Consider the following 24258-nt stretch of genomic DNA (forward strand, 5'->3'; position numbering starts at 1 on the left):
ACGCCGCTGACCCAACAAGCAAGGACAATGCAAAGCTTAGTGGCAGTTCCACATCATAATGCCATTTATCAGCCTCTGACAAATTACTGATAATTCATATTGATTCTCTGGACTAGATGCAATGACCTGGAAAGTGAAATTCAGAGATCCACCGAACTGAAATTACAAACACGGCTGAGCTCATTAACTGCGAGCTGAGCTGTGCTGAGTATTTACCTCCGCGCACCGTTCCCCTGCTCTGTGCTCGTGGAAGGTTTGATTTGATGTTTTGCCTTCTGAATTCAACATTCCATCATTGTCCTCCCAATACCACGAGAAGCCACCAGCGGAATTATTTCTATTAAACTTTTCTGCCCTGGGGATGAGAGCTCTGCCACTAACACTGGTGGGCAGTAGGTACCAGACCACAGTGTGCAGCAAGGAAATGCCTAATGGTTAAGTGCCAGAGCAGCTGGGTTTTGCTAGGGGCCTATGATACCAATGGTTTGCAATAAGCCCTCATGCAGGGCAGCGAGGGGATGCAGTTGTCACGATGCTGCAGGGTGAGAGCACCTGGGAGCAGCAAGGCACGAGGGGGTCTGCTAAGTGCAGCGCTGCCCTGCCAGGGAGGAGGAGGGAAGGTAAAGGCAGCAAAAGACAAGAAGAATCCAAAGGCTAGTCAAAACCTAAGCAAGAACACGTCATGTTCATGTTTTAAGAGCCTAAGTGTAAATGATGGTCTCCTTTACATGCATGCGGGACAGGACCTCCGGTGTCCCCATTCAGCCCCTCATGGCTGCCTAGAGTTGGGTGCAGCTCTCCAGGTGTTAACAGGGACTCCCTTCATTGGCAAACATTGTGGAGCCCTGAGCACAGAGCTCCTGGTCGGCACTCAAAGGATCCATAAACCTCTGCTCTTTGCAGAGGCCTCTGAGCAGACAATCAAACCGCAGGGGTCCAGGAATGCTCAGTTATTTCATAATAACCCCATCTGGCCATGACATTTGAGCAGTTCAACATTTCATTCTCTGTCTCTTCCAAAATCATGTTTTTCCTGCACTCACTTTTCCGTGATGATTTTTTCTAAACCATCCCTACAGCCTCCATTGTACTCTGGCTCGCACCAACACCTAGAATTTCCTGACTCTGCCCCACCATTTAAAGCCATCATGCTGTCAATAAGCAGCACGAGTGGCCGACCACTTCACCCTCCTCCTCTGCAGCACAGCAATTGCCAGGAGTGCTTTTTTAAGCAATAGAAGCACTCAAAGAACAAAGAGAGCAGACAAGGGAGGTGCAGCACCAGCCCTGCACCCACTGCCTGGACGCTGGTTACTGCATGCAGAACACTGCAGGGCACATTGCTGGGGCTGCCAGCTGGCTTCAACCTGAGAAAAGAATTCCCCAGATTTCATGAATTTAATGCGTGCTGGGAAGCCCCTGCTGTCAGAAGCTACCTGCCAGAAGGTGGAAAATAAAATCGTGGGCTTGGGGTCTCCTGATTCCTTGGGTGGGGAGAGGATCTGCTCCGAACCCTCCCTGTGGCTGCAGAGAGGCTCAGTGTGACTGAGAGAGCAGAGCAGAAGGCTGGCACGGAGGTGACAGCATGGGGGCTGTGGGGACAGCAGCTTCTGAGGCCAGGCTGGGCAGGGGGGAGTGGCAGACTGGGGAGCTGGGGAGATGGCAGGAGGTGCAGGGATGCTGCAGGCACAGGTAACCCCGGCACCATGCTTCAGACACACAGTAAGGGTTTCCTGTGCTGGGCAGGAGGGGTGTTTGTTTGTTTGTTTGTCCTTTAAATTGGTTGCTTCATAGAAAAGAATGCAGCTGTCTCTTGCCACGAAGTCCCCCCTCTCATTACTGAGTCAGACCAGGAGCCGTGGTGGGGCACATCCAGGACTGAGGTTCCATTAAAGTCTGATCTCTATAAAGTATTGCATGTGCCCAACATTTATCTACACAGGGCTTGGATTCTCGAGGCTATGGTTTTTAATCAGCGCTATTTGCATTAAATAACATCTTTTATTTTCAGTCTGAATTTTGGTCTAATGAGTTTTTTGTTAAATACATCAACAGTGACTCTTCCCTGTCAAGTGATTTCAGATTAACTGCGCTTGTTGAACATTCTTTTCTTTTTTCTTTTTTAATTTTGTGTTCCAAGAAGGCAGTAGTTTTTTATAATTAATGTTATTTTCAAATAATTACATTATGTAAACATTTGGGCACTTTGCAAACAATGGACATAAGCATCCAGCTCTGGTTGTTTCTCACCATTACAGGGTTTTCAGACATGGCACAGGGCTGCACCACGTGCTGTGACTGGCAGGCAGTGCTGCTCTCACCATGACTGCTGCTGCGTGCCCATACACTGGGGATGGTAAGCACTGCCATCAGTAACTGCAGGTTACCTCACTTGGTTCTTATTGGCAAGGCCAAGGTGCTGTCTCAGCTGCTGCTCTCCAGTGGGATGGTGGCCATGCCCAGTGTTTTATGTGTTTTATTTTCAATGCTTCAGACTGCAGAACTGCAAAAGAGGACGCACCTCGACTTCATGGCTGCAGAGGCATAGACAGGCTTCACACCAAGGTGGTTTGTGTGGTGAGGACCAGCTTTAGTTTTCTGCTCTGAGTTCCCTTCCTGAGACCCAAACGCTCCACACTCCCTGCCACCACCCTGCATCCCTGTCACCACCCTACATCCTTTCCCATTACCCTTTATCCCTTTCCATTACCCTAACCCTAACCCCTAGCTCTAACCCTAACCCTACCTTCTAACCCTAACCCTAACCCTTACCCTGCATCTCCTGCCACAACCCCAGCAGCAGGCAGACCCTGAGAACCAGAGAACAGCAGGAGGCCACCAGGTTGGGACTTTCTCCTGGACTTCACAGGGGCATTTCCAGTGAGACCTCAAACTCTGTCACCAGCACTTGCCGTGCTTTCTCTGGTGTGAGCTTTTCTGTGTGCAGAGTTGAGATTTTCAGATTCCTCAAGTATTTTTTTAAACAAGAGGTTCCTTCAGTCACTGCTTTTCCTCTTTCACGTTTTCTGGATACACTTTGGCACATGTAAACTTCTGTTGTCATTATGAAGCTGCCTTTGAATGTACTGCTGCATTAGGAGTAGCTACTCCATTTATACAATACCTCATCTTAAAACCTCAACTGAGGTGCTGATGACACAACCAATTAAGCCATTCATGCTATGGCAGCAGTGCAGAAGGAGTTCAGCAGAATGCAGTGTTAGAAGTGGAAGAGCTGGAGGTGACACTGCTCCCAGTGCCATCCCTGTGGTGCTGTGGTTTCCACAGCAGAAGGGAGGTGCTGGGGAGCACACGTGAGCTGGGGACAGCTGAGGACAGCTGGGGACAGCTGTGCCCCCCTCAGCCCTTGCTCCAGCAGCCCCTGCCGTGGGGATCCATCTCATTTGCAGACAGCCCCCGCATGCCAGGCACCTTCCTCCAGCGCCTCGTGCCCATGTTGCTCACTGAAACTCTTTTCTGGATGCAGAAAACTGATGCTTTGTTCCTTGAAAAAAAAAAAAATTCATCTTTTCCTGATTTTTGGCCTCATGCACATTTCCAGGTTCAGCTGATTAGTGGTTACATTTTACTACACGTAATTGTCAAGGAGGAAATCAATAGGAAACCTCTTTTCTTTTCAAGACGTACTGCTGTCAGCAGCAGCTGTACTCCATTCCCAGATCAGGAGCAGGGGATTCATTATTAATCCCACTGCTGGAGGATCCACAGTTCTGACACCTCTGTGTTCCTTATCTCCTTCTTCTCAGTTTCTCCTTCTGTCTGTTTCTGTGCATCCCCAAAAGCTTTCACATCCAGGCCGTGCTGCGTGTGTCGCACGTACAGAAATGTTGAACACCATTCTTTCATTTAAGCTAAGATCTCCTCTCACAGCGTGGCAGCTGCACGCACTTGGAGGCACGTACACTGCATGTCACATCGCGCCACATACTGCCAGGCACAGCTCTGCAATGGGACACATCCAGCCTGGGGCTGAGGGTGTGCAGACCTTTGCTGCAGATGTGCCTCTTCTCACACAGCTGCCCAGCATGGGAGAGGAGTCCGGGGGGGGGGGGGATGGGGTGGGTTCGTGGGTGTCCGTGAGCAGCAGTTCAGGCTGACGAAGCAGGGACTGCAGCAGCAAAAGGAACCCACCAAACACTGCTCTGGAACCGGGTTTGTTGTTGAAAAGCTTCTGCAGGAAGGCAGCTCTCCACAAACTGAACTGCACTGAAGTGCACGAGAAGCACTTTCTGTCTGCTCAGGGAAGCTTTGGTCCCACACAGCTGCACCCGGGGCAGCAGGCAGCACCTCGAGGGGCTTGGAGAAAAGATGTGGCAGGGAAAGAGCTGCTTCAAACTAAGAGCAAAGCGAATAGCTGTAACTGCTGAAAAGTAGCAATGATTATCAATGATGAAACATAAAGCTCCTCAATGCAATCCCTTGCTGTCAGTGCTTTCTGAGCACTGCACATTTGTCCAGTGCTGTTTCTTTAAAGAAGCTGACCCTGTAACAAACACAGTTACAAAAGTCCTGAAGGGAGAAGGCAGAATTCTGCACCGCCGTTATGCACACATTATGCAAATGTGGAAGGATAAAGGGCAGGGATTGCTCAGCTGAAGAGATATATGGGAGAGCTGACCTTTGCTACGCTTCCACCACGTGGAATGATGTTAGACTGCTGGAAAGACAGAGCAGAACAGCAGCTGAATTAGAGATAGTCAGAAATGCAAGAGCTGCACTGCCCGGCTGCAGCATCTCCTCCCCATCCATCTTCCAGGTTAATGATTCATGACAGACCGATGAAGGTCAAGGATTCTCTTAAGTGTCTCCTCTCTGCTTGATACCCAAAGAAGCAGAGGGAAAGGTAATTACTCTATGGAAGGCTCATCTGTGCATTAAGAATCTGGTACCAGGGGGCCTGCAGGTATCTGGGGCTGCAAACACTCCCCAGCTCCAAGCAAGAGGAGTACAGGATCTGCAGGGCAGGTCCCCACACAGGGCTCCAGTAGCTGGAGGCTACATCAGCACAGGAGGAGGAGGGGAGGGGAGGAAGGCATTTCTTTGCCTCTGATGACCAAAGCCTGAGCTGTGCTTCAGCGGGTCAGGAAGTGTGATGGCCTTGACCCCTGCATCTCTGAGGAGAGCCCCAGGAGCACAGACAGGACTCCTCACAGCCCTCTTTCTCACTTGCAGCCGTGACCCCCAGCCCCCTGACCAGCTGCAAGGAGATGGCAGCACCTCCTGAGCTGCACCAGAGAAACAAAGCACGCAGGCAGGGTGTACACTGCACTGTCCACTGCACCCAGCACCCCTCCTGCTGAACACCCAAACACCCAGCACGTACCAAAGGAATGCTAATTCTCAGTGTGCAACTCCAGGAGGCTGGATAAAAGGAAAGAAGTTCACAATAAGGGCAATGAAGCACTGGCACAGGTTGCCCAAAGAGGTGGTAGGTGTCCCATCCCTGCAGACACCCATGGTCAGAGGATGGGGCTCTGAGCGCCTGCTGGAGCTGGGAGCTGCAGCATTCATTGCAGGGAGTGGCACCTGACGACCTTCAAAGGTTCCTTCCAACTCAAACCATTCTATGATCCTGTGATTCTCTGAATGCGTGTACAACCTTGCCTGTGAACGCACGGGCTCCAAGCAGAATGACTGCGTGAAGAATCAGTGGTGTTTGAAATTGAGATGCCTTATGGCTTTAGAAACTCATCAAGGTCAAGCATTTCAGAACAGCACTTCTCTGATTTCCCAGTTCTGCTCTCTTCCCATTTTCCAACAAGGTGAAACTTCATTTGACTTTATTAAAGCAATTGTTCATAAGTAAATCCTGTTTCCTGGTTTTCTAGGCAGGCAGAAATAGAAACAATTAGAAATAATTGCTTGGTAATCTTTTGCCTACACGGTTATTTTCTCATCCCCCAGAGTCTGAAATTGGCTATGGAGGAATGTTGGAGTCTTTGAGGCTTTGCTTTTGGGACTGGACTCTGTTTACAAGGCCCTGAGTAGGTCAATTCCTGTGTGCATCTACAAAGACAGCCCTGCTCCAGGAGCTCAGTGACACTCCTGCATCAGCCACGAGGACACAGTGACCCAAGCACTTGTATATAACAGCATCAAATGGTCAAGAGCTTCCTGACTCACGAAGGATAAAAGCAGACACTTTCAGAACCCATCTCAGCATTTTCTTTTGTGCTTTCTTGGAAAGACATGCTACGGTAAATTTTGAGTAGCACACCCCCCCCAAAAAAAAACTCACCCTTCCCCCTGCACACACACAGGAGAGCAATTCAGCCAAGAGAGGAAATGCAGAATTTAAGAATTTAGGCCATTACCACAACCATTAATTTTATTATCGAAGGTTGTTTGCAATGAACGCTCCGAGAATTTTTCCAGAGATCACATCTGTAATCACTTACTGTTATCAGGGATGGTGAGCTGCTATCCCAATGGTTGGTCACCTACTTTTTTCCTGATTAAGCAATAAAACTGCATTAAGGGAATTAAATTATTTACTGCCATGTAAGCTTCAGAAGTAACCGCTATCCAACCAACTGGATGTCATTACCCACAATATCCTCCAACACAGATCCAAGCAGAGGTTTCCATCCCACAGAGTCCTCAGTGAGAGGTTTCCTGCCCCATGCAACGTGGCTGTGTCACAGAATCACAGAATGGCCAGGGTTGGAAGGGACCTCAAGGATGATGAATCTCCAACCCCCTGCCATATGCAGGGCCACCAACCTCCCCATTTCATACTAGACCAGGCTGCCCAGGGCCCCATCCAACCTGGCCTTTAACAGCTCCAGGGACGGACAGGGCATCCACAGCCTCTCTGGGCAGCTGTTCCAGCACCTCACCGCTCTCACAGCTGTCTGACAGCTACAGTGAGGGACATTTCTCTCCCTGTGCTTCCCACCACAGCTGACCCACTGCTCAACCACTCTGTGCCAGAACATCACAACACTGATTGATTTTAAAGTCAGTGATAACTGTTGGTGACACTTTGCCATGGGAGTCTATCAAGCACTCAAAATAATCTTAAATGGTGTTTGCATAGATGGGATATTGAGAAAAAGAGTTAAAATGCATTTACTGAACAGGCCCATATCATTTATTTCGCATCTGGTCAACCAACTCTATCCTATTAAAAAGAGCAATTAATGTTTAAAGGACATGAAAAATAAAACAGCTATAATAAATGGGCACTGCTACTAACTACCACTTCAGTTTGTGTTCTGGTAAATTAATGGCACAGCACAATGCTAAGTATAAATATGCAGTCCCCACTTATGAATGCTGAGCAGTGGCTTTACGACACCCTGCCCAGCGGCGCTGCGATTAATGAAGCAGCCAGCATAGTGTCACCAGCCAGTCAAGGACAGGGCATTCTCCCCAAGCATCTCTTGGGGAAGGTGGCAAATTTAGCATCTCATTGTGAAATACTTAAATGGTTCCAATCACTCCATCGGGTTTCTTCAGCTAGAGGGTTCCTGGAAGAGCAGATCACTGCTGATGTTCTTGTAACGCAGAAGAGAGGAGGTTCCTTCCTAGAGCACAGAACGTGGCAGAGCTGGGGGAACAGAAGTGTTTCTTAAAATAGGACAATATCAAACGCACACAATAACAAAAGTATGGACACCTCAGACCCACTACAAGCTTTGATAACATACCTAATGGTAACAAAAACCCTACAAGGTGCATTTGTCTTGCTTTTCCCATCTGCCATAACGAATAAAAATCTCCGCCCATTCTCCATAGTTGGTGGCATCTAAATTCTTGAAATAAAAATATTCTCTTTGAATGTCATCTTAACACAACGAGGACTGTAGATGAGCATCTTTAGTGAGGTTTCTCATGTAATTGTCAATCACATCCTTGAGATTGATGTAGGCAGACAGTAGATGAATGATGCTGTCAGCACCTCCAGGCTCAGCAGGTGCTGGATGGGGGCTCTGGGTCAGACTGGCGCCCAGCCTGAAGTGACACTGGCTGGGGTGGCAGAGGGCTGCTGACCTGCATTGAGAACAAGCCAACAGAACATGGGCACAGGCACACAGCTGGCAAATGGCTCCAAGCTGAGGGATAAGACAGCCAGCTGGGATGCCGCATCGCATGACACCCCCTGCAGGCAGACACAACACCTGGGGTGGGGTCACCTCAAGCACTGCTACCATGGGAACCCCGTGATGAGGCAGCTGACCTGCACAGGGAGATGGGGCATCCCAGGGCCAGCCCTGCCCCTGCAGGAGGAACAGCCCCCGGGCTCCCAGCCAGGATGGAGCCCAGAGGGAGAAGGCATGAGGCAACACTGGGGAGAAAAAGTCCAGATGTATTTATTTCCTGTACTTCTGCATGCAGGGTAATACACACACAGTGACACCAAACTTGGTCCTACAATAGTCCTGTGCCCAAAATCAGGGAAAATAATATTCAGAAAAATGTAGATATTTCAAAACAAGGAAGATTCAGTTACACGAAGGATGAATAATAAACTGACTGCCACATTTTTCAGATGAATAAACAGTATTTATTTGCTTGACAACTGGCACTAACCAGAGCAGCCTGTGATAATGAGGACACAATACACACACCTGCAGTTGTTTTTAACCACCTGTCCCCATTGTTAGGCGTTAGCACTCTGCAGGAGTGGTGCATCTCCATCCTGTCAGCTTCCTAAATCCACATCTCCATGTTCCTGTCACTGACTTAGAATTTAACTGGCAAAATTCTGTCAAGAACTGAAAGGTTAACAGTGAGAATTTGCAGTATGCTTAGAAAGCCACTGTTACTTTCCTGCTGTTGACAGACTTTTTCTGGCATGGTAAATGCTGCTGACAAGATTACAGGAACATGGTCCAGGTAATGACAGGCACACAGGGCAAGCAGAGATTCTCAAGGCAAGCTGACCAGATGCTGAGAGGTGCTACACAGCCCATGGAGGAGAGCTGTTAAACTGGAGTTCTGCGAGAATGAACACAAGCCTACACGCTGCCTTCCCCTGCAGGGATGCCAGAGTCCTTTGAAGGGAGCTGGGACTGCTCAGACTGTAGAACTGCAGCCATACCCCAGTGCTCCACACTGCTGCTGGCACCACACAGCCCTCAGCCAGCCTGCTGGCACTGCTAAGCCCTCTGCCCAGCCCTCTGCCCCTCGGCCCACAGTCCGCTCTGCTGCCCCTCCTGCTGCAGGACACACAGACCTCAAGGCAAAGGCTCAGTGCAAGCAGCCACCTCCCTTTCCACAGCCTGGAAAGCATGATGTCAGGCCTGGAAAGCATACTGACAAGTCATCACAGCACAGACAGGCCAGGCTTTGGACTCACAGGCAGGCTGGGAGAGTTCTGAATCCCAAGCCATGTGAAATGGCTGTTGAGGATAGACACAGCTTCCTGAGACAGAAACCAGCACCTGAGAGAGCGATGGCTACCGGGATAACCTGGAAACTTATTTCAGGTGAGAATGAGACTTAAGAAAACTGAAGGCCCTTGAAATGAGCTTTCAGGGAAAGCAATACAGAGGCACTGCACAGTCAGCATGCAGAGCCCTTCCGTGCAGCACTGCCAGCCTCCAGCTGGAGAGCACCCAGAGCCTGGAACAGAGTCTGTGTCAGGCATGGCAATGGCCATTGGCTGGGCACAGCTTAGGTAGAAGACCAAGATCTTATGTTTGACAAAGACATTCAAAAAAATGAAAATGATGTCGCAAGGAGAGCGTGGTATAGTCAAAGCAGCACAGAAGGAAGCTGGCATCTGTATTTTTATCAGAAATTAGGAGTTAACGTAGGAAATTTGTGCTGAGAAAGCTGCAGCAAAATTGGCCCCCAGATTCAAGGAAAGCTTGGATCATGGATCATCAGGTAATCAGTGCTGGATTATCACAACGGTAACTGTGGAAAAGAGTGCATTTCTTCTAGAGCTAACAGACCACAGTCCTTCTGCCAATTCCCATCTCAAATCTGCAATTACAACACTGACCTACTAGGAAATAAGTCACTACTCACTCATTCTAGGCAGCCTAGTGGATCAAAAGAGGAAAAAAAACAAAATATTCATTATTATTTGTAAGAAATACTGAATGGTCCTATTAATGGCTATGACATCTTTTCTCACTTTTGGACACCACTTACTGTCATTAGTAGAGATGTTATCAAGAGACACTTAATACCTAGCCCTGGTTTCCAGCAGCTACAGCGCATTGTAGTAAATGAGCCAGATAAATCTGATTACCTTCCTTCATTCCTTCCTCCGCGCTCAGGAACCAGAAAGTCTTTGCTGCCAGCTCGCCAGGGCTCACACCGACTGGACGTCCTCCTCCCAGCAGGGTCCTTACCTCCCTCAGCACCCTGGCACCTGATGCATGCTGGCACATCTCGCTGCTGCCTGCTCACCATAGAATCACAGAATTGCTCAGGTCAGAAAAGACCTTAAAGATCACAGAATCACTAAGGTTGGAAAAGACCTATAAGGTCATCCAGTCCAACCATCCACCTATCACCAATGGTTCTCGCTAAACCATATCCTTCAACACAACATCCAAATGTTCCTTGAACACCTCCAGGGAAGGGGACTCCACCACCTCCCTGGGCAGCCCATTCCAGTGCCTGACCACCCTTTCAGAGAAGTAGTATTTCCTAATATCCAGCCTGAATCTCCCCTGGCGCAGCTTGAAACCATTCCCTCTAGTCCTATCACCAGTTACACGAGAGAAGAGGCCGACCCCCAGCTCGCTACAGCCTCCCTTCAGGTAGTTATAGAGAGCAATAAGGTCCCCCCTGAGCCTCCTCTTCTCCACACTGAACAATCCCAGCTCCCTCAGCCGCTCCTCATAAGGCCTGTGCTCCAGACCCCTCACCAGCTTTGTTGCCCTTCTTTGAATGATGATCAAGTCCAACACAACCCAACCATTCTACCCTAACAGCCTTCCGCTATATCACGGCCCTGAGCACCACATCCAAGGGTTTTTAAACACACCCAGGGATGGTGACCCAACCACCTCCCTGGGCAGCCCATTGCAGTGCTGAACAGCCCTTTCTGTAAAGAAGTTCCTCCTGATATCCAACTTAAACTTACCCTGGCACATTGAGGCCATTTCCCCTCGTCCTGTCACCTGTCACCAGTGAGAAGAGACCAACCCCATGGGATAGAAGGTTGGATGCAGACACCCAGTAGCTTCATACTCCTTGTTTGCTCTTTCTCCCTACCCACAGCACACTGCAGGAGTCAGAAGATCTTGTCCCAGGATGAAGAGGGATGATGCTCCCTGTCAGCACTCCCTGAAGTGAGGGGAAGGGACAAGGAAGGGTCACTGCCTTGCTGTGTGGAGCTCCCCAGAGCTGTAAAAGCACAGGAAATCAGGTCATTCTCATCTCTAAGAACATGCTACCTCATAGTGATATCATTTCAGACCCCTAGGAAGGCCTCTCCAAGTGGCTGAGATCTTCTGCATCATGCAGAAATGGTTATTCTCCATTAGATTTAAAACAAGTGAACAACAATAAAAAAAGCTAAGAGTGAAAAACAGAAAGAAAAAGGAAAATATAAGGAGTATACAGTAAGGAGTGTTCCAGTCCCAATTTTGTGTTTCATTGTGCTGGAAAAACCTGAATGGGGCAGAACACTGGAAGAAGTTCTATATGTAGAATATGAAGAAGTCATAAAAGAGAGAAGTGATGATGTTGACCCTCAAGAGGAAAATGGGCTTAAAACCATTCTGAAGCTGCTGTATGCATAGAACCTTTCAAGAAGAGGTTGAAGAACTGAAAACTGCAACCATTTACTGATGGCTTCAGTTTTATGACAACTCAGCACCTCCCTTCTACAGATTTTAACAGAAGTACGTACCTATACACACATACTTACTCTATTTAGCTGTAGAATTAAATATGGAAAAAAAGGTATTCATCTAAAGTGAACTAAGAGAAAAAGGAGGAACTGATGGGAGGTTGAAGGAGAGATGAAAATAGAGATAATGGACACAAAGTCACCAAAACCTGCTGCTATTCCAAAGAGCAGCGGTCTGACACCAGGCAGAAATCCCAATCACAAAACAGGCAAAACAGGACAAAAATGAAGCAGGAAACTGAAATACCTTTCAGATTCTGAAATTACACTTATCTCTGTAGTATTTGTTAATATTACTTAAGGCAAAGAAAAAGGGTAAAAACTGAAATCACATAATTTACTGAGTAGTTGTCTTCTTGAAAGCAAGAGGAAGCATCACATCCAACATAACCAATGCAGTTTGGAAAACAGCAGTCAGAACAAAACTGCAACCAGGGCCAAACTCCAGATTTGTTCAAAGATTTGTGGAAAATCAACACCAGGGAAGGAAATGAAATGCTGGCGTTACTCCTTGCCACATGTCAGACCCATTGGGCCCAAGCTGGAGACCTTTTTCTGACATCACCATCATGCCTACCAGCTTGTTACCACAAGCCGTGTGTTACAGGGCCAGTAACGTGTTCTGCAGTAACAGCTCTGCAGTGAATGTTTGAGTATAAAAGATAGCAAGCACACTCCTGCAGCACATTTGTTGGTCCTGGTACCAGCACCATGCCTGCAGCATGATGGATGGCCATTGCCCATAAATAGGATAAAAAATGCTTATTTCCTTTCAGACTGTGACAGGCAGTGAAACTGAGTACAGGCATATTGGAAACATCTTTGAATACAGATTTAGTTGTTCTCCTCAGAATATGCATAGCGTGTAGCTCAATATGTCCTATCACCTCTTCATCAGAATATGATGGTGAGGAATAAATTTGCATTCTGGACTATAAAAACATGGTTTCCAGCTGAAAGAATACTAAGTAAACTGATTTTAGACAGGCTTTACCCACACAAAATAAAGATTCAAGAGAGCTTGCACTTCAGTTTAATTGCTACGGTTTGCCTTTCAGAGAAGCATCATTTCAGATTAGAAAACCCCACCAAGCTGAAGGCCAGAGGAGCTGCACCAGGCCTGCAGCCATCCAGCCTCCAGCTGAGCATTTTCTCTTTCCCCCTCTCTCTCCATCTTTCTTCCTTTTCAAATGGCACAGAGCAGTTAAAGCATCCCTTCAAACACTCTGGGTACCCCCAGCTTCGTTTCTTCCTTGAGATCTATGCAACGTTTTGACCTTCCGCTCTTAACAGCGGATCTTGCAAGGCTCAGTCCAGCTGTAGCATTGGTAAAGCACTGAGGAAAGCATCTCGAAATGACCCGAGCAGGATCTGGTGCAAGATGGACCATCCTCAGTGAGATTCACTTCCCACAGAACCCATTGCCAGTATTCATTTGTTTGTTTTTTTCTTTCTGCAGGACAGATGCCATGAACTGTCACTTCACACAAGAGCAACAGAGGGAAAGTTCATCACCAATAATTAAAGAAACAAAACTATTAAACACAGTCACTGTTCAATGAAGAAAGCACCTACCCCAATACTTAAGGAGAAGGATGGAAGCTCTTCCTGCACGAGGAAATCCTCCTCATTACACGATCTGCAGAGAGCAGCTCCTCAAATGAAGCTGGAAATCATCAAAGCAGGATGAGAAATGGCAGCCTTCCAACAAGGGCTCAGAGAAGTGGAACAAAGGACCAGTGACCTGAAACACCACACAAAAGAAACGCAATCTGTATTTTAAAAGCAGCATCCCCAGAAGCCGCTTAAGAACAGTTTTCCAGTGTTTCAGTGTACTTCATCGAGCACTTTAAAGATCACCACTTGAATTGTGCACTTCAAGTGCATTATCGGATAAATGCAGCCCTTTGCCTGCGCATGTGAATGACTCCGAAGACACACTCGCATTCCCTGACTGTTGACTATCTGTGCTTGCTAGGACACAGCCAAGCTGCTGAACGCTTCTGCCTTTTCTCTCTGTCCTTTCTTGCCCACAGCTCACACAGGATCTCCTCGGCCACGTGTGCCCCAAACACAGCAGGGACCACCTGCAGGTGCAGGGGGTGGAAAGTCACACATTGCCAGGGGCTGCCCCAGGGAGGGAGCACAGACAGCCCCAGATGCGCCCAGCCCCACATCACATCACCGCTCAGCCAGTGCTCCACAGCCCTGCTCCCACCAAGCCATTGCTCCCACTGCCCAGTGGCAGCTCTGCCAAGCTTGCTGCCACCCCACAGCGCAGCTCCCTGCAGTGAACAGCCGGTCCTCTCCATCGGTCACTGGTGTCAAAGGGAAGGGCAGGCTGTCCACTGTCTGGAAAATAGAGGAGAGCCAGAATGCCTTCTACACTCGAGAAGAGAAACCCAGTGTAGTTATGTGTAAGCACAGATAGGATGACCTGCTAAGGGATGGATCATTTATTCCATCTACAGTGAACTTTAAGGAACATTTAAGGTTGTGCAGCATTTCAGATATACCTCATGCTCTAGAAGAGGAAAAAAAAAAGGAAAAAACACCTGATTTCCTTACCTCTCTCATATCTTCACGGCTGTTTAAATTCTGATGGAAATACAAGTATGCTATTTCATCTGTAGCACAAATAAGCCATAATCTCATAATTCATAGCAAATAGTCCTTGCCTAAAACCAAAGAATGTCCTTGGTATGGCATTTAAATCGCAAGCATTAGTTCAGGAGATGGTCATCTGTGCAGGAAGTAAAATAATATATCTTGCCTTCTGAATGAGCTTCTCCTTGGATGCTGGACTTTCACCTCTATGCTCTTCAGATCACTCAAGTGAATGTGATGGCCTCAGCACTTTTAATATTACACCGGGTTTCTTAGTCCTAAACTATCCCCAAGCTCAGCAAAATTCGTAATGATTGTCACTCTCCATTTCGTAAAGGTCCAAGACAAAATGAGACTGAGCTGAATTGTTGTCTCGAGAGCCTGTTCAGGACATGTTAAAAGAGAGCAGCAGAACATTTGAAGCCCACTGCTGTTTCTGATGACATTTACTCATATTACAAACTACAGCCTTCAGTTTCCAATCCTATCAATCCTTTCTCTCTCTCAAGTACTAAATTAATCCTATTTAAAAATGTCAATTAAACTGGTCAAATTTTTGATGGTATTAGAAAGTACTTGATACATTTTCTGCCCTTTAGTTTTATGAAATAGCAGAGGATAATTCTGCAAAAATAAAGCCCCTCTAGCTATGAGCTTATCTGATTTGTTTTTCATTTTTAATTACGAAAAGAGAAAAAGATTGTTTCAGCATAATGTAAACAGGAGGGAGATTATGTTTGCATTACACACAAAATGAGGTGCTACTGCTAAGAGGGACGTACAAAGGTAATAGGGACAGTACTTCCTAGAAGATCGTGTCGAGGAAACTTGACATTTTCACCAATGCAGTCAGCACCATAGATAACGTTTGCAATGATTACACCGGTGAAAATTTTAAGTCACATCAACAGAAATTTATTTTCTTAGCTGAGCAGCAAGTTGTTTTGTTTTGTTTTTTTTCCATCCCTGTGCTTTTAAGGAAATGAACAAATACACTCCGTATCTTCCAATGATACAGACTAGAAGTGTCCCAGCTGAGTCAATGAGCCACATCCCAGCTGATGGCTCTGCTAAGTCAAAGGACCTCAACTGCCACCAGGAAGGCATTTGTTGGTCATTCCTATCCACACCCAGAAGCCTTCCAGTAGTCACGTCCTGGAGCTCTGCCACGGCTTGCCTACGGGATGCATTCACAAGACTCCAACATGCCCCAAGCACGGAGCCACGGCTGGACTGCTCTCAAACACAGCTCCCTGCTGGTCTGTGGCTGGCTGGCAGCGGGGTGAGATGGCACAAGCACTGACAACAGCATGCAGACAAACATTAACATCTAGATATCTTCTAAACCAACAGATAAAACAATTGTGACTAAAGCCATCCACCCAATTTTCCCACAACTTGTTTCCATCGCTAGAAGAGAGAGGAAGAAGGCTACAGCTCTACAGGGATGTGGGGTACAACGATACAGGCTCCATAAATGGAAAGGAAGAAGTGGGGAGCGGAAGAATGATGGAACCAAGGGGTTTGTGCTCTCCTTCCAGTCAGAAGGATGCATGTTCTCCTGTGGTACCTCCCCACTGCCTCCAGCAAAGTGCCAGTGATGGCCATGGCAGCTCCCTGTATGCACAGAACACGGCCACACTGGGAGCCTGGGTGGCAAAAGCATCTCGGGGAAAAGCACTGCCATGCACTGGGGAACACAAAGGTGCACCATAGGGAACAATGCCGTGGCAGTGGTGACCACAAGCTGCTGTCCCCAGGCACAGGCAGCTGAAGATAGTGTTAATGCTGCTGCAGTTACTGCTGTACAGAGGCTGGAAGAAAGCAATACTACCAGCTGGCAATTAAGTGACAGAGAGGATTAGGACATCAGCTGGAGGTTCAACTTCAAGAGCAGAGAGACAAGAAATAAAAATAGCTCTCAACTTTACATATATCTCTATAACAAAGTGTTCATGTGCACATTTATGCACCTGCAATCCAGTCCCTGGGGAGCTATTCTTCCCATTGACTTATCTCAACGAATTCCTCTTCAAAGGTTTACTTAATTAGACCTTGCTTAAAGTGCAGCACAGTGTTGACTGGCCTTACAGCTCTCCGCCTGCTTCCCAGACAATTTCTCTAGATACTGAATTTCTGTACTACATAAGGCAGTAGGCACCTCCATCTCTTTGCTGTACTTGCATATCAAAAATCACACAAGACATTTCTGGGTGTGTTTAACATGAATCTGGGCAAGCACAAAAAAAAAAAATAAAGAACTTCTGTGCATCCAGGTTTGGAGCATTAATTGCTGGAATGGTTTTCTGAAAGCAGAACACTGTAAGGAACCATTCCTACACACGCCTGTTGCTGATATTTAGCTAATACATCTTGCTGTGGCTTTGACTCTCTCTTTTTTTCTTCTGAAATGCTTCCATACTGAGCACCTTAACAGCCAGGAACACATCCTCAGTGATCTCTGTGGGTAAGAGTTTTCAGAATTACATCAGATCCAACAGCACCAGCAGAGAGAGGCAGACATTAATAAATCCAGGGAAACTAAATCAAGGATTATTTTTATCTGGCAGATTGCTTATTTTGAAGTGCTCTTGAACTGGAAATCATGGAATTACAACAAAAGTTGAACAAATCATTCTGAGGGCTTGCTGCTGAGAAATAACATCCAGGTTCTGGACAAAAGTTTTCATGGAGCTCCCCTGGTTTTCCATATGCTCTGCATTGTCCATTCAGGACTGCAAGACTTCGCCAGGAGAGCTGAGCTACGGCACTGCCCTGATGCACGGCACACCATTCAGATGCTGCTCAGACATCAGGAGCCCGGGGCCAAACCCAGAAAGTGGAAAAGCCAAGTCCCAGCAGAGCAGCCCTGCCTTGGCAGGCCCCTCCTGCCTTCGTTACTCCTTCAGCATTCTCTTAGTGAATAAAGCTTACAGAGTAAAAAGCATCCCAGAAAACCACCGAACAATTTAGGGGATTATAATTGATATTTTCAGTTGATTTATGTTCCAGTTTGCCAGTACTATGCTACTTCAACACAACACGAAGCTGCATAGCACCTGCAGAATACTGCCTGAAACCAAACTGATGAATGCTGGAGTAGGATCCTGAATAGAGGACCACTGCACAGCAAGAAATAGTGGCAGTTTGTTTATCATACAGCAAGAAATAACAATGGTTTGTTTGTTGTGCATAGACTGAATAGCAGCACAAGTGTTCGAGGGACCTCTCTCAGGTTTCTCAAAGTGCTTTGTTTCTGTTTTATTTTAAGTCACTGGAGTTGAGTTTTGCCCCTGAACTCACATTTGTTCTTGCACAGACAGATCTTACTTCAGCTGAATGGGTTTATGTGATCCTTCTGTAAAGACATAAACAGTAACCTGCATTTCAGTGCAGCTGCTATGTCTTAAGTTCAGCATCTACTATGGGTCAGCACCTGAGCGTTTCAAAAGGATCAAAATAAAGTGGAGAAGAACAAGCTGGCTCTTTGCAGCTCAGGAGTCAAACTTCCTGACAGCGAGCAGAAAGGAATAAAGAACAAGAGCCCGATAAACACAACCGAGGGCCTCAGCCATTTGCAGCAGGTGCAATACCTGCCGTGGTGCAGCACGGCTCCCAGGAGATCTGCTGAGCCGCCCTGGAATGCCTGCTGCACACCTCCTGGTGGTGAGGGAGGAAGGGAAAGGCAGCACAGACTGGCACAGGTGCTGTGAGGAGGTGGCACGATGCCGCAGAGAAGCTGCTGTGCATCTACCCCACAGCACCAACCACCTGCAGGGTTGGTGCAGGGCTCCATCAGGGTGCTGTCACAGCAGCCACGTTGCTCCCCAGCTGCAGACAATGCCAGGCACACCCAGCAACCACGGTGGGATCCCAGCCTCCCTATGGAGCAGCCAAGCACAAAGGCTGCATGTTCAGGTACCAAGCAATCCACCATTTTTTTTTTAAATGAGTGTGAATGAGCAGTGTGAGACAGTGTAGATGAGCCCTGTTTAATACCAAGACAGACCCTGCCAGGAAGGGTGAGATGTGGCACTGCTGTGATGCATGGCAAACCAAGCCCTGTGTGGGACTCCCACAGATGGGACCCACAGCTGTGCTGGGAGCCGGGCAGCCCAGAGCCTGAGGGGAAGAAAAAAAAAAGAAAAAAAAAAATCACCTCTCTCTTCAAACACAGCTTTACCAAGTAGGAAACAAACGTCAAAACAGCTTCTGCACTGAAAATGCACCTGCATTCACCAGTGTCCCTTCCCAACAGAAGATACCTTCCGGCTCTAAGATCCCTTCTCTGATTAAAGTTTTTGAAACTAGCACATTCCTGTAATACATTTTGAGGAAATCCCATTCTCCAGTGCAGTTCTATACTGGATCACTTCCAGATCACACCAGCACGAGCACTGCCAGTCAGGCCCAGGAGAACACATAGTGGCAATGAAACCAGCATCAAACCACCCACAGTAAGTCCAAAACGCACGGCTCACAGAGAGCAAGTGTGCTCTCACAGGAAAACACAAAGCTATAAAAAGAGGAAAAAAGAACTTAAGTGATTAACTTCACATCTCTCCATTGTCAAGCAAACATCAATCAACCAAGGCTTTTTTTTCACAGCGGTATAGACTGAAATCCACCCCTTGTGTTAATTAACAAGAGAAATGACAAAATCTGCCCCCCGGATCCTCTGCTCACTCCGTCACGCAGAGGTGGAGGAAGTCACCCTGCCTGCTGCCCACAGCACCGCCGCCCTGGGAGGGAAGCCACAGAGAGAAGGGCAGGAGCAGTGCCTAGAAAACAAGCCAGGCACAGCTGGAACACGTAGGGCAATCATCTCAAGCATTTAGAAACCTTAACATGTCATTTCCATCACATATCCGGCTGCTGAAGGTGAAGCTCCCAAACTTGGGTTCACCAGTACAGCAGCTTGCAAACAGCCATCGGGATGAAGGTGCACGACTTGCTGTGTAATTACAGCAGAGCTGTGCAGGCACATGATCACTTGTAACAAAGGGACCTGGTCTGCTCCAAATGGTAATTACTGTGTGAGAGACTGATTTCATGCAGCAGTGTGTTATTAGGCTCTCAGCTGGACACCTGTCCCTTCTCCTGTTAGAGCATCAGTATTTAATTTCCTCCTAAATTTAGATGAAGGTTTAAACTGGCAGTAGAGAACTTGGAATTGCATACCAGGAGAGAGACCTTTAAGGAAAAGAAACATCGGGTCACAAGATACAAAGGTTTGCAGGGAGTTGAAGTGCTGCTGCCCTGGGAAAAATGCCCCGGGGCCAAATTACATCACTTCCTTCCAGTACTGGGCCTTCATTTTTGCACTGCTTTGAGGCCCTTGAAGGCAGGTGCTGCAGGCCACTGGTCAGCACCTCCAGCACTGCAGGATCTGCCACCAGCACTGCAGGATCTGCCACCAGCACTGCAGGATCTGCCACCAGCACTGCAGGATCTGCCACCAGCACTGCAGGATCTGCCACCAGCACAGCCATCACACACCTGCTGCCCTGCAATGCTGCTGTCCTCAGACACGACCTGCGATCCTATGGAACGTGAGCACGTTAGAAAACAGACCCAGCTCCAGGGTGAGGCAACCAAACTCTCAGGTTACCTTCAATACACGGTCAGTTCCTCGGTGATAAGTGGATCTGCAAGGCTCTGACGGCACTGGTCAATGTCTTCTATCAGAAGATAAGAAGATGGATGTGTGGTTCAACCTTAAACTAAACAATGATTCACTGGTAGACCCTCAATCCCAGATTTCATCAGCGTATATAATTAAAGGCGTTGCTTCATGAATTTTACAAACATGGCACAAAGTTGCTAATAGACTGTATAAATTCTATTAACACTCATTTAATCTCTTTGGGTTCTCTTTAAATGTGCATTTAAAATTCTAATCACTGTAAAAAGATATTAACAAAACACACTGTTAATGAAATATGTGAGAGAGCTTCTGAAATATAGAATTCTTCAGAAAGTGAGAAAAAAGGAAACATACTAAGCTAAAATGGCATACAAACATAGCTGGTGAGTTATTTAAGGACTAGGGAGGAGTCCATGCAAGTTCTAGGATGGGATGAATTCAAAAGGCTCTTTTCTGTAACAAATATCAGTTATTGGGATTCATTATGAGATTAAGCTTTAAATTCTTACCGGCTCAAAGCTTTGAGTTTTTGCTCCCCATCCCGTACTGCAGCACCTCCCGCTCCAGCTGGTCACTGCTTCAGCCCAGCCCACGCAGTGCCGGAACTTCGCAGCCCCATCCCTGCCTCCTGCTGCAGTTCCCACCGTGTGATCATAGGGGTTGGAAGGGACATCTGGAGACCAAGTAGCCCAAACCCCAGCTTTTGTTATGAACACAGCCTACACTTTTTTTTCAGCTCCTTATTACGTTTATCACGATGAAACAAAAGGAAAGCTAGAAAAGCTGTTGTACTTGGTTGTTCTCAGTACTTCACCCAGCAGAGAACAGACTGCTTTTGTTTCTCTTTATGATCCATCAAGTGGGGACAAAAACCACGGCCTTTGTTCTGCTCACAAAGAAGCTAAATCGCTTCTGAAAGGTTCTTGGCAACACCAAGCAAAGTATTCACAGGTAGGCCAACAGCCACATGCAGAAAGACAAAGAAGAGCTGCACTCACCCCACTGGCGAAGGGGCTCTCAGACCACACAGAGCACCTCCTGAGAAAGCAGCCCAGGTCCAAGAGGTTTTCCATCCAGTGGCTGGCTCTTATATGAGCCCACGGAGGCTCCTCTCAGGGTCCAGCCGTTCTGCTCAGCTGGGAGCACAGCTGCAAACAACGTTCCTGTGCTCCCTGGGCAGCCACAGCCCTGCACAGGTGCTCCACCGCCAGTTCAAGGTGGCTCCGTAAAGGTTCCCCTGCTGCTTTGAAAATCAAATACCACTTAACTCAGTTCACCTCTAGGTACCAAGCAGAGGTTGTATCATTTGTGAAGTCCTTCAAGCACACTCAACAAGTATTGCTAGATTCACCTAAGGAACAAACCCATTGCAAAGCAGGTCTGCTCACGCCACAGTTACCAGGTCCTCAAGTCAAGGGGAGCAACTGCAGAGAGGCTCCTTCCTGCCATAGGATGTTAAAGTCATGTTCATGTCATCTCCAGTGGCCACCATAATTAACACCGCAGATCTGTTTAGCAGGTAGAAATAACATTTATTTTCCCTTTTTCCTGGAATTATGCCACCACCGTCTTTGCTGCTTGGCCTGCAGATGGCTACTTCTGTGTACACCGAGTGCCTGCAGGGCTGGCCACATTCTACCACAACAAACTCATCCACCACCAACTCAGCGCTCGAGAGCAGCCAGGAAGTGGTGCCAGCACTCAGCCTTCCCCCAGCTCCCCGCAGCCCCACTGACACCAGGTGCAGCTGCACTTGTCCCCACAGCCCTGCAGCCCTGGGACATGGCTCACAGCGGCTGACAGCAGCCTATGAGGGCTCCAGGGGCATGGCCTTGCACAGCTTCTTGCTTACAGCAACCTTTGCCTTATTCCTTGCTAGTAGAGTCCCATCAGTAAGGACTGACAAAGAAAAGGCAAATTTTCTTTCAAGACCAAGAATAAAGCTTATTTCCTTTTTCCTCCCTATTCTGCGATGTTTACATCTCTATTCAAGACAACACTACAAGTCGTGTCGGGGCATAAAAGAATTACAAAACCTCTGCTCATTCCAGAAGTAAATGCTATCCCACGTAGCCACGGTGCACAGCTTCCCATAGAACAGCTCAAAGCACAGTGCTGCTCTGCATGGGTGGAGCAGGTGCTCCTGAGCCAAACATCAGATTATCACAACTAAAACGAGTACGTTTTCTGGTAAGAATGTGATTGCTGTCTAACCAGCCAGGGATCTGTTGAGCTGCTGCAATAACCCCCATGGGTGCTGGCAGCGCCTGTCCCAGAGGAAGCACACAGCCATGGTCCATGCAGCACAACTCAGGACAAGATTGGTCCCCAGAACAAAGGCCCAGCAGAGAGGATCCCTGCAGCCCAGCACCGTCCTGCAGCTGGTGGCACTTACTGTGGGCATGCAGGGCAAACACACAGCTGTATTTGTGCACACTCAGAGTCCCATAGGGAAATTTTAGGATTCAGCATTGTACAGTGTGGTGGAACACAATAACATAGAGAAGCTAAAGGCTCAGCAGGGGATGAGAAAGAGGAATGACTTTCCACTGGCAAGGGGAGAGCTCAGTGAAACGACCCTTTAACTGCCACCGAGTGAGGCTATAGCCCCATCTGGTCTCATTCTGTTAGGTTTCAGTTTGAAGCTGTTCAATGACCAGAAACCAAAGGAGGCTCAGACACATTATGGAATTCCCTCCCAGGCTGGATAGGAAACCTACTGCCTCACCCTTGGAGACACCATAAATCAGCAAATACAAGGCTCTATTGCACTCCTTTTCATCATATCAGTCCTATATTCCTCTGTTCTTCATTTCTACTTCTCGAAAAGCATCCGGCTCTCTCTGCTTCTTACTGGTGTCTGAGCTGTTTCCAGCGCCTCGGAGAAAAATAGCTCCAGGAGTAAATTCACCGAAAACATAAACTGCTCTGAAAATAATGGGAGAAAGAAGCAAAAGCCAGTGAGCAGTTTGTCTGCTCACATCTAGATTCATGAGAGCGCTTTGGGAAAACACCCCTCACCGCCCTGTGCCCTCTTCTTTTAAATGGTAGTAATTTTTTGAGTTTTAAAGATCAGGACCGGCCCCCTTTGCTGGATGGGGTCTGCAGGTGGCTCAGGGAGCACAGCCAGGGCAGAGAGCAGGACGGGGCATGGGATGAGCGTGCCCCCCGCTGCCATCCCCAATGACTGTGTGGTGTGTGAAGCTCGGCGCGGCCGTGGCAGGCGGCCATGAGTCACTGCCACAGCTCACTGCCCTCGGGGGCTTCTCCTACCAGCACAGGAAGGCTGCCACGATGGATTTCTGAGTTTGCATTCAACATAAACTTGTTTCTGAACTGATCTTTGCTGCATTAACATTTTAATGCCGGAATGAGGCTTTGCTTGCAGGAACGCTCTGCCATTCGATAACGTAACGTGTCCCTATTACAGAAGTGGTTAATACACATCTTCAGTTTTCTGATTGAGCTCTGTTCTCCTCAAAGAAACGTGTGTGTGTTGTGGGAAATGTGTGGTGCAAAGGGGCACAGGAGGAGGAAAGCCCAGAGCCCAGTGGGAAGAGGGCTAACCTTTTGCTGGCGTGGTATTAGAATGGCAGAACAAACGATGCTACATAAACACAAAACTGTCACATCTAATTCCAAAGCAATGAGCGAAACAGGAGAAGAGAAAGACCTGTCATGTGAAAAATTTCTTTTCCTTCCCACAGATAAATTGCATTCATCAGCACGTGTGGTACCAAGAGGTGGTGAGAATTATGCACCACGATTTGCATGACATCCACTTCTCAGACCGTGTAAATCCGTACGTTTGGGGCAATAAAACATACACAGAGGCACTGGACTGACTGGAGAAATACAGAACTGTGGTGCTCTCATAAATGCTGCAATAGCTCGAGCCCAGTCAGCAGTGCTGCACACCCCATGGCGAGGAGCACAGCCCCACTGCTCTATGCAGCCGCCCCAGCTGCAGCCATGCAAAGGGCTGGGGGTGCTCAGGAGGGCTCAGCTCTGCCCTTTGCTGCATGTGAGCTCAAAGACACACTCTTCAGGCTCTGCCATGAAGAAAACGTCATCCAGGAATGTACTTCTCAATGAGAATCCACTACTTTGCTAATGAGTGAAAAGGAATATTTTTAAAAGTCACTTTTCAAACTGTGTAACA

General features: G+C 47.7%; 1 long non-coding RNA gene across 1 annotated transcript; it reads right to left on the minus strand.

Annotated features, from left to right (window-relative positions):
- Nucleotides 1–6391: 6391 nt before the first annotated feature.
- On the minus strand, nt 6392–21234 carry LOC149917984 (uncharacterized). The gene is made up of 6 exons (XR_016467206.1): nt 21095–21234; nt 20606–20769; nt 13418–13586; nt 11072–11334; nt 10229–10381; nt 6392–7573 (listed from the first exon to the last, which is right to left on the minus strand). It is a non-coding gene; the product is annotated as an uncharacterized LOC149917984 (long non-coding RNA).
- Nucleotides 21235–24258: the final 3024 nt, after the last annotated feature.

This window comes from Phasianus colchicus, chromosome 5 (assembly GCF_987193195.1).
Source record: "Phasianus colchicus chromosome 5, bPhaCol1.hap1.1, whole genome shotgun sequence".
Lineage (NCBI taxonomy): Eukaryota > Metazoa > Chordata > Aves > Galliformes > Phasianidae > Phasianus > Phasianus colchicus.